General features: G+C 39.9%; 1 pseudogene; it reads left to right on the top strand.

The window, feature by feature from the left end:
- Positions 1–5,217: 5,217 nt before the first annotated feature.
- On the top strand, positions 5,218–6,476 carry LOC125172843 (reactive oxygen species modulator 1-like; annotated as a pseudogene).
- The last annotated feature ends 1,027 nt before the right edge of the window (positions 6,477–7,503 follow it).

The following is a 7,503-nucleotide window of genomic DNA, read 5'->3' as shown; positions in this document are numbered from 1 at the left end:
TAGAGATTCTACATATACCAGTGTTGAGACCCAGAGATCTAGTGACTTTCTTAGGGTCAGCCCACAAGTAGTGATGTGGAACCACACACTTACTCTCTTGACCTTCAGGCCAGAGCTCTTTTCACCACAGAGCTTTGCCTTGTTTAATCATTGATTTATACACTTAACTAATTCACCCATTCAACAAAAATTGTTTAAGTAGCGCCTCTGTTCCTGGCACTGTGCTAAGGTTTGTAGGTACAAATTTGGATAGTTTACACCACTTTAAAAAATTGAATCTAAAATTGGGTAAACTGCCACCAGGTGGCATAAGTCCTCAAATTGGCAAGGACATTTATTAGGCAGTTTATAGGTAACCACTCAGTTTTCCTTCTTAGACTTTTTTTTTTTTTTTTCAAACTGAGATGGTGAGAACTAGTCTGAATGTGTAATCCAGACTTCTTTTCTGTTAAGGTGCTGCCAATCTGCCAGCCTCCCAGGTACAAGTCTTTTGAGTTATTTTTCTGTTTCATGTTTTGCTGATTGAGTCACTGTTCCTTCCCTCACCTTTAGCTTCTTTATAAAAACCTTCAATTTAGCAATGTCAGGAAATGTCAGGAAAAAAAATACCTTGGGCTAGTCTCAGCCTACTGCAAGTTCACTGCTACTTCTGAGCCTTTGTTCCTGCTGTTCCCTTCCCTAAAATTTCTTCTCTTTTAAACTTATCCTTGACTTACCAGTATCCAACAAATATTTGAATGGTAATTATGGTGATGGTAATATATGAAATGCCAAACCACGTACTCTGTTTCCATACCAGAATTTGCGATTTCCCTCTCTACCCTTTTGAGAGTAAAGAAGATCTAGTCGGTAAAATGGGTATATGAAAACAGATTGAAGGCAATTACCAGACCATAGTATCAGTCTTGCAGTGGTGGTCGAGAAAGAAATTGGTCCTTGAGTTAGGCTTGAAGGTAACTCAAATAATATAAATGGGTAGAGTCAAAGGTGGTTTTAGAATAGTGAGATGAAATGGCATGGTATTTCAAAGTTTGACAATTTTAGCATGGGTAGAAGGTATGATGTGTATAGGTAAATGGCCAACGTTGAAATTAAAAAGAAAGGGGCAGATTATGAGGGTCCTTGAATGACATGCAAAGAAGTTAGGACTTTGTCCTTTAGGCATTAAAAGTCATTACAATATTTAGGAAGGCGGGTGACACAAACAGATTTGTATTTTAGAAAGATCATCCCTAGGTGTATGTGGCATGGATTGGAAAGAGGTGAGACCAGATACAAGGCCAGCAGTTAGGAAATGACCATAGAACCTGGTGGAGGGTATTAAGGCCTGAACCAAGGTAAAAACTGTGCTGAAAGAGAGTCAGGGATGGATCTGAGAGCATCAACAGAATTTGACAATATGATATTGTGATTTCGAATAAGAAATATGTATTTGGTCTTTGTCCCCTTTCCTGGCAGAGAACTGCTAAAACTCAAGGAATTTCCTAACAGCAGAGAACCATAAAGGTGTCTTTTTTTACGTTAATGAGATGACTTTTGGAAAACTCCTTTGTAACCAAAGGATGGGGTCTGGTTGCCAGGAGAACTGAGGTAATACTGAAAGGTTTGGGACCGAAAGTTCCCTGAAGGAAAGGGAGAAAGAGCCAGGACTAGAGGTTGAATCAATCACCAACGGTCAGTGACCAGTGGTTTAATCCATTGAGTCTATGTAATGAACCCCAAATGATGGGTTTCTGAGAGCTTCCAGGTTGGTGAACACACAGGGATTTGGAAGCAGTGGATCACTCAGAGACAGTATGGAAGCTCCCTGCCCTTTCCCCATACCTTGCCCTATGCATCTCTTCCATCTGGCTGTTCCTGAGTCATATCCTTTTATAATAAACCAGTAATCCACTGAGTAAAATGTTTCTCTGAGTTTTGTGAGCCATTCTAGCAAATTTTCAAACTTGAGGAGGGAGTCTTGGGACCCTCCAATCTATAGCTGATTGTGACAACCTGGATTTGGGATTGGCAAATAAAGTGGAGGGGGTGAGGGTAAGAATGGGTGTGGGGGATGAAGACAATCCTGTGAGACTGAGCCTTTAGGCTGTGGAATTGGATGCTATCTCCAGGTACTGTCTTCACTGAGTTGAATTGTAGGACACCATCTGGTGTCGGAGAATTGCTTGGTGATGTGTGGGAAAATTTCTCCCCACAAATTGGAATTGGTTACAGAACATTCAGATGAGGAATAAAATATGACAGTAAGGACAAAATGCTAGGTGGCCACCAGGTTCCTGGCTTAGGTCACTGGGTGAAAGGTGATGTCATCAAATATGATAGAGGATGCAGGAGGCCAGACAGTCTTTAGAGGACGGTGGTGAATGTCTTGAGTTTACTTTAGGACATATTGTCTGATTATTTTCACTAATCAACTTCATACATTATGAGCATATAGGTTAGAATGAAAGATCTCAGTAAAGAAAAACTCCCTTATAAACATTCATCAATTAACATGTCTATCAAAAGTATTTTAGGGGCGCCTGGGTGGCGCAGTCGGTTAAGCGTCCGACTTCAGCCAGGTCACGATCTCGCGGTCCGTGAGTTCGAGCCCCGCGTCGGGCTCTGGGCTGATGGCTCAGAGCCTGGAGCCTGTTTCCGATTCTGTGTCTCCCTCTCTCTCTGCCCCTCCCCCGTTCATGCTCTGTCTCTCTCTGTCCCCAAATAAAATAAACGTTGAAAAAAAAAATTAAAAAAAAAATTAAAAAAAAAAAAAAAAAAAAAGTATTTTAGTGCTTGGGGCGCCTGGGTGGCGCAGTCGGTTAAGCGTCCGACTTCAGCCAGGTCACGATCTCGCGGTCCGTGAGTTCGTGCCCCGCGTCAGGCTCTGGGCTGATGGCTCAGAGCCTGGAGCCTGTTTCTGATTCTGTGTCTCCCTCTCTCTCTGCCCCTCCCTCGTTCATGCTCTGTCTCTCTCTGTCCCCCCCCAAAAAAAGAAAGTATTTTAGTGCTTCTTTTATGTCTTATAAGGAGTCAAGTGCACTGGGTATGTGGACCACACATCCCAAGTTTTCCACAGTAGTTTCACTTTCATATTATCCTTTTCAATAGAGGCAATTCATTAAATGTATAATTAATGTGATTTAATTTTTATGTCTTGTAAGACTTTGCTCATAAGTAAGTTCAAAAGCATAAGTTTTAAAAGGTTTAATAAGGCCTGAGTCCTACCAAGAAGAAATCTGTAGTCTAATCTGGAAGAACTCAACATCTATTAAAGAACCATTTAGTGCTAAATTTTGATATTGTGGGGCATCCAGAAAGTGGCTGTCATTTTTGGAAGGAGGAATCAGGGCTAAGGTGAAGCTGGAATTGCAGCAGTGCTCTAATAAGGAATCCGAAAAAGTATCTGAAAAAGCAGACGATGGGTGAGGAAAGCAGCATTAGGAAAAACACTAAGTTGGACATGGCCTCAGTGTGTTCAGTGGAGACTGAGGACCATGGCCTGCCTATCTTGATTAGTCTTTTGAGTCAGCCACAGAGAGTGGCTGATAGGTTGTTCGACTCCTATTCCTGCTTTCCCACACCTACCTCCTCTTTAGTATTCACTGTGTGATTATTTTTCTAAGGTATAATGAAGATTTCTAGCGATGCAGTTTCCATGATCTCTTTTTCCATTCCCTTGCTGTCTTTTTAAAATTTTCATCTCATTGTGAATTTCCACTTTTCTGACCTACATCGTAAAAGTTTGCTAAATTTTATATTCCCTTATCAATCACCTTAGTTTCTATGTTTGGTAACATTCCCATTTGCCTATGAGGTCCACATGCAGCCTTTTGAGGCAATGTAACTGAAATTCCCATTAGAACTAACTGTGTAATAATGAGATCTTCCAACATATTTTCAAGAGCTATGGACAAATAAATGTGGAAGTGAAACATCTGTAATGTGACAAGGATATGTATCAGTGCCTCCTGCATGGTAGGCATTTGATAAATCTTTTCAAATGAATTGGTTTTATATAATAACCTGTTCATAAGGAAAAGAATGCATCTTTTTTGGCATATGCTTTGCATAGCACTTTTTACTATCAGAACAAGAAATACAGCAGGAGGCTCAAGGGATAAGCAGTTAGGCCATGGTTCTTCTGGGTACAATTTCCTCTGGCATCTCCTTCAGTCAAGTCAAGCCGACTCCTATGCTCTGAGTGGAGGTGAGGGTCAGGGAACTGGTATGCCAACCCCCTTCTGTCCAGCGGGCCCTAGCCCAGAGATCTGTATGAAGTATATCAAAACACTCGTCCAAATGGCTAATGTACACTTTAGCTATTTGTTCACAAATAGGAGTTCTGAATGCTTTGGAAACAGTTTGTTCTTTAAACTTTGTGAGCATTCCTTTTATAATTTGTTTATGCTCTTTGTTGAATAAGCTACTAATGTCTCTGTTAGAGCAAAATTAAAATTCATCTAGGCTCACTTTAATGGTTAATCACAAATTTCATTTTAGCAAAGTCCAAATTAATGAGATTTTTATTATGTATGTATGTATATGTATATAGGGTTACATGTGTATGAATTAAGAATGATAGCAATTTAGAACTGGGAGGAAACATACAGAAGAGTTCTGTTTAAAGCTTACATTTTACAGATGAAGAGATTTGTGACTGGTAAATTATTCTTTTTTCTTGTACTCAAGAGACTAGTTCTATATTTAAACACAATCCAGAAATAGCCTCCTTAAAGACATAATTTGCTACGATTCCATGACTCTGGAGCAGGTTACATGTTACATAATGCTCTTATTTTTATTAGCTGTGTCTTATCATCATCTGTAAGTCTACAGGCACTTTGAAAGTAGAGATTTTGTTGTATTTATTTTGCATTTTACACAATACCTGCTTCATCCCACATCTGATACTGGACTGAACATTAAGCCATCTGTAGGCAGCCATGATCCTATACTGAAATTAAGGAAACAGGCCTTAAGGTGGTAGGTCTCTTGTGAGTTTTGCACATTTTCTTTTGCTTCAGAACATCTGATAGTTTCCCTAGACCTTGTTTGCTGATAGAAACCTAACCAATTTGACAATATATTTCATATTAAAAAATAATAATAATATAAAAACAGGGAGGGGGGACAAAACAGAAGAGACTCATAAATATGGAGAACAAACTGAGGGTTACTGGAGGGGTTGTGGGAGGGGGGGATGGGCTAAATGGGTAAAGGGCACTAAGGAATCTACTCCTGAAATCATTGTTGCACTATATGCTAACCAATTTGGATGTAAATAAAAAAAAAAAAAAAAGAAAAAAAGAAACCCAAGTTGACAGTCTTCACCTGATATTATAAAGCTGCGTCTCTGCGTTCGGGCCCTCCCATCCCATTGTTTCCCCACCCCAAAACCAACACCTGATTTGGACCGTACTGAATTTACCATTCCCCAGTTTGGATACAAATTAGAATTGTTACCACTGTATCGGGCCCCCTTCCTTGTGCCCCTCAGCTCATCCTCCTTCCTGACATGCTGAGTATAACACAGGCAGCCTGCTGTAATCCCACTCTTTGAGAGCTTAAACTATTGCTTACCTGTCACTATTACACAAATGAAATTGGTGTTGAACAATTTGAAAGAAAAGATTTTGTCATTAATTATTCACTTGACAAGTATTTACTGAGTACCTAATATATACGAATACTGCATGATGTTGCATGTGCTAGAGATACAACAGGGAACAAGACCAAATCCCTGCCCTCATGGAGTTGACGTCCTAGTCCAGAAGAAACATGAAAAACAAACAAATGAATAGATATATAATATAAAATTATTGCTAAAAAGTAAGTGCTGTGAAGGAACATAAAGCAGGGAAAAGGAATAGAAGGTGACATCGCTAATCAAAATCACTAACGTGAAGGAAATGCAAATCAAAACCACAATGAGACATCACCTCATACCTGTTTGCATGGCTATTATCAAAAAGACAAGAGATAACAAGTACTGGCAAGAATGTGAAGAAAGAGAGCCTTGTGCACACTTGGTGGGAATTGGTGCAGCCACTGTGGAAAACAGTATGGAGAGTCCGCAAAAAATTAAAAATAGAGCAACCAAAACTGGGTAACTGAAGACATGAACGAGATGCTGGTGGTCATGGGGCCCTATAGACAGCCGCAGATGAACTGCTTCGACCCCATGAAGATGGGCTTTTGTGATGGGCTGAGCAGTGGGTGTGGTGGCTGAGGCACTTTCTGGCACCTTTTCCTCAGGAAAAGGATTAAAGTGTGGGGTCAGGAGTTGATGGTGGGATCAGGAAAACCATGATGCAGGGTGGCAGCACCTTGGGCACATTCATGGCCATCGGGATGGGCATCCAATGCTAATCAGGGCAGTGGTTGCCCACTACAGCTACTCCTTCCCATCAGTCCCAGCTCACATACTATAATAAAAGGTTTTGAGTAGTTAAATAAGAGCCACCATATGATCCACAAATTCTACTTCTGGATATTTATCTGAAGACAACAAAACCACTGATTTGAAAAGATAAATGTACCCCCATATTCATTGCAGCATTATTTATGATAGCCAAGATGCAGAAACAACCTAAGTGTCTATCAATGTATGACTGGATAAAGAAGATCCACATACACAATGGAATATTACTCAGCCATAAAAAGAAGGAAATCCTACCATTTACAATGACATGGATGGACTTCAAGAGCATTATGCTAAGTGAAATAAGTCAGATACAGAAAGACAAATACCATATGATCTCACTTATATGTGGAATCTAAAAATATATATATATAAATAAAAGAAACTCCTCCCCCCCAAAAAAAAACCAAGCTCATAGATACAGAGAATAGATTGGTGGTTGCCAGAGGTGGGGGTGGGGTGGGCAAATGAGTGAAGAAAGTCAAAAGGTTTAAACTTCCTGTTATAAAGTAAAGAAATCCTGAGGATTTAATGTAATAATGGTGACTATCATTAGTAACACTATAATGTATATTTGCAAGTTGCTGAGAGAGTAGATTTTTAAAGTGATAAAAAAAAATAGAAAAAAAATGACAGGAGGGAGCGCTGTTTTAGAAAGAATGATCAGGGAAGGCCTAGACTAGAGACATTTTGGAATCATCTGCACAGATGGTATTGAAAGTCATCGGACAAGTGAGATCATGTAAGGAAGAAATGTACTTAGTGAGGAGACGTCTGAGGGCTCAACCCTGAGGCATTCCAGCATGAGAGGTAGGAAATTGAAGAGGATTCAGGAAAGAAGGTCAAGAAGGAACAGCCACTGAGGTAGAAGGATAGGCAGAAGTCAAATTGAGAAAGTACTTCAAAAAGGAGGACAATCAACTTAGGCCAGAAATCAACTTTAGAATTTGACAATTAGAAGTTAATTGGTGATCAAGGACACAACAGTTTTGTTGAAATAGTGAGACCCTGATAGGAGTAAGTTCTAGAGAGAATGAGAGGAGAAGAAAGGGAGAGTGAATGTGCACACTACCTTTTCACTACATTGCTACGAAAGGAAG

This window comes from Prionailurus viverrinus, chromosome A1 (assembly GCF_022837055.1).
Source record: "Prionailurus viverrinus isolate Anna chromosome A1, UM_Priviv_1.0, whole genome shotgun sequence".
NCBI lineage: Eukaryota > Metazoa > Chordata > Mammalia > Carnivora > Felidae > Prionailurus > Prionailurus viverrinus.
Note: the sequence above shows the minus strand (reverse complement) of the source record. Positions and strands in the feature narration are given on the sequence as shown.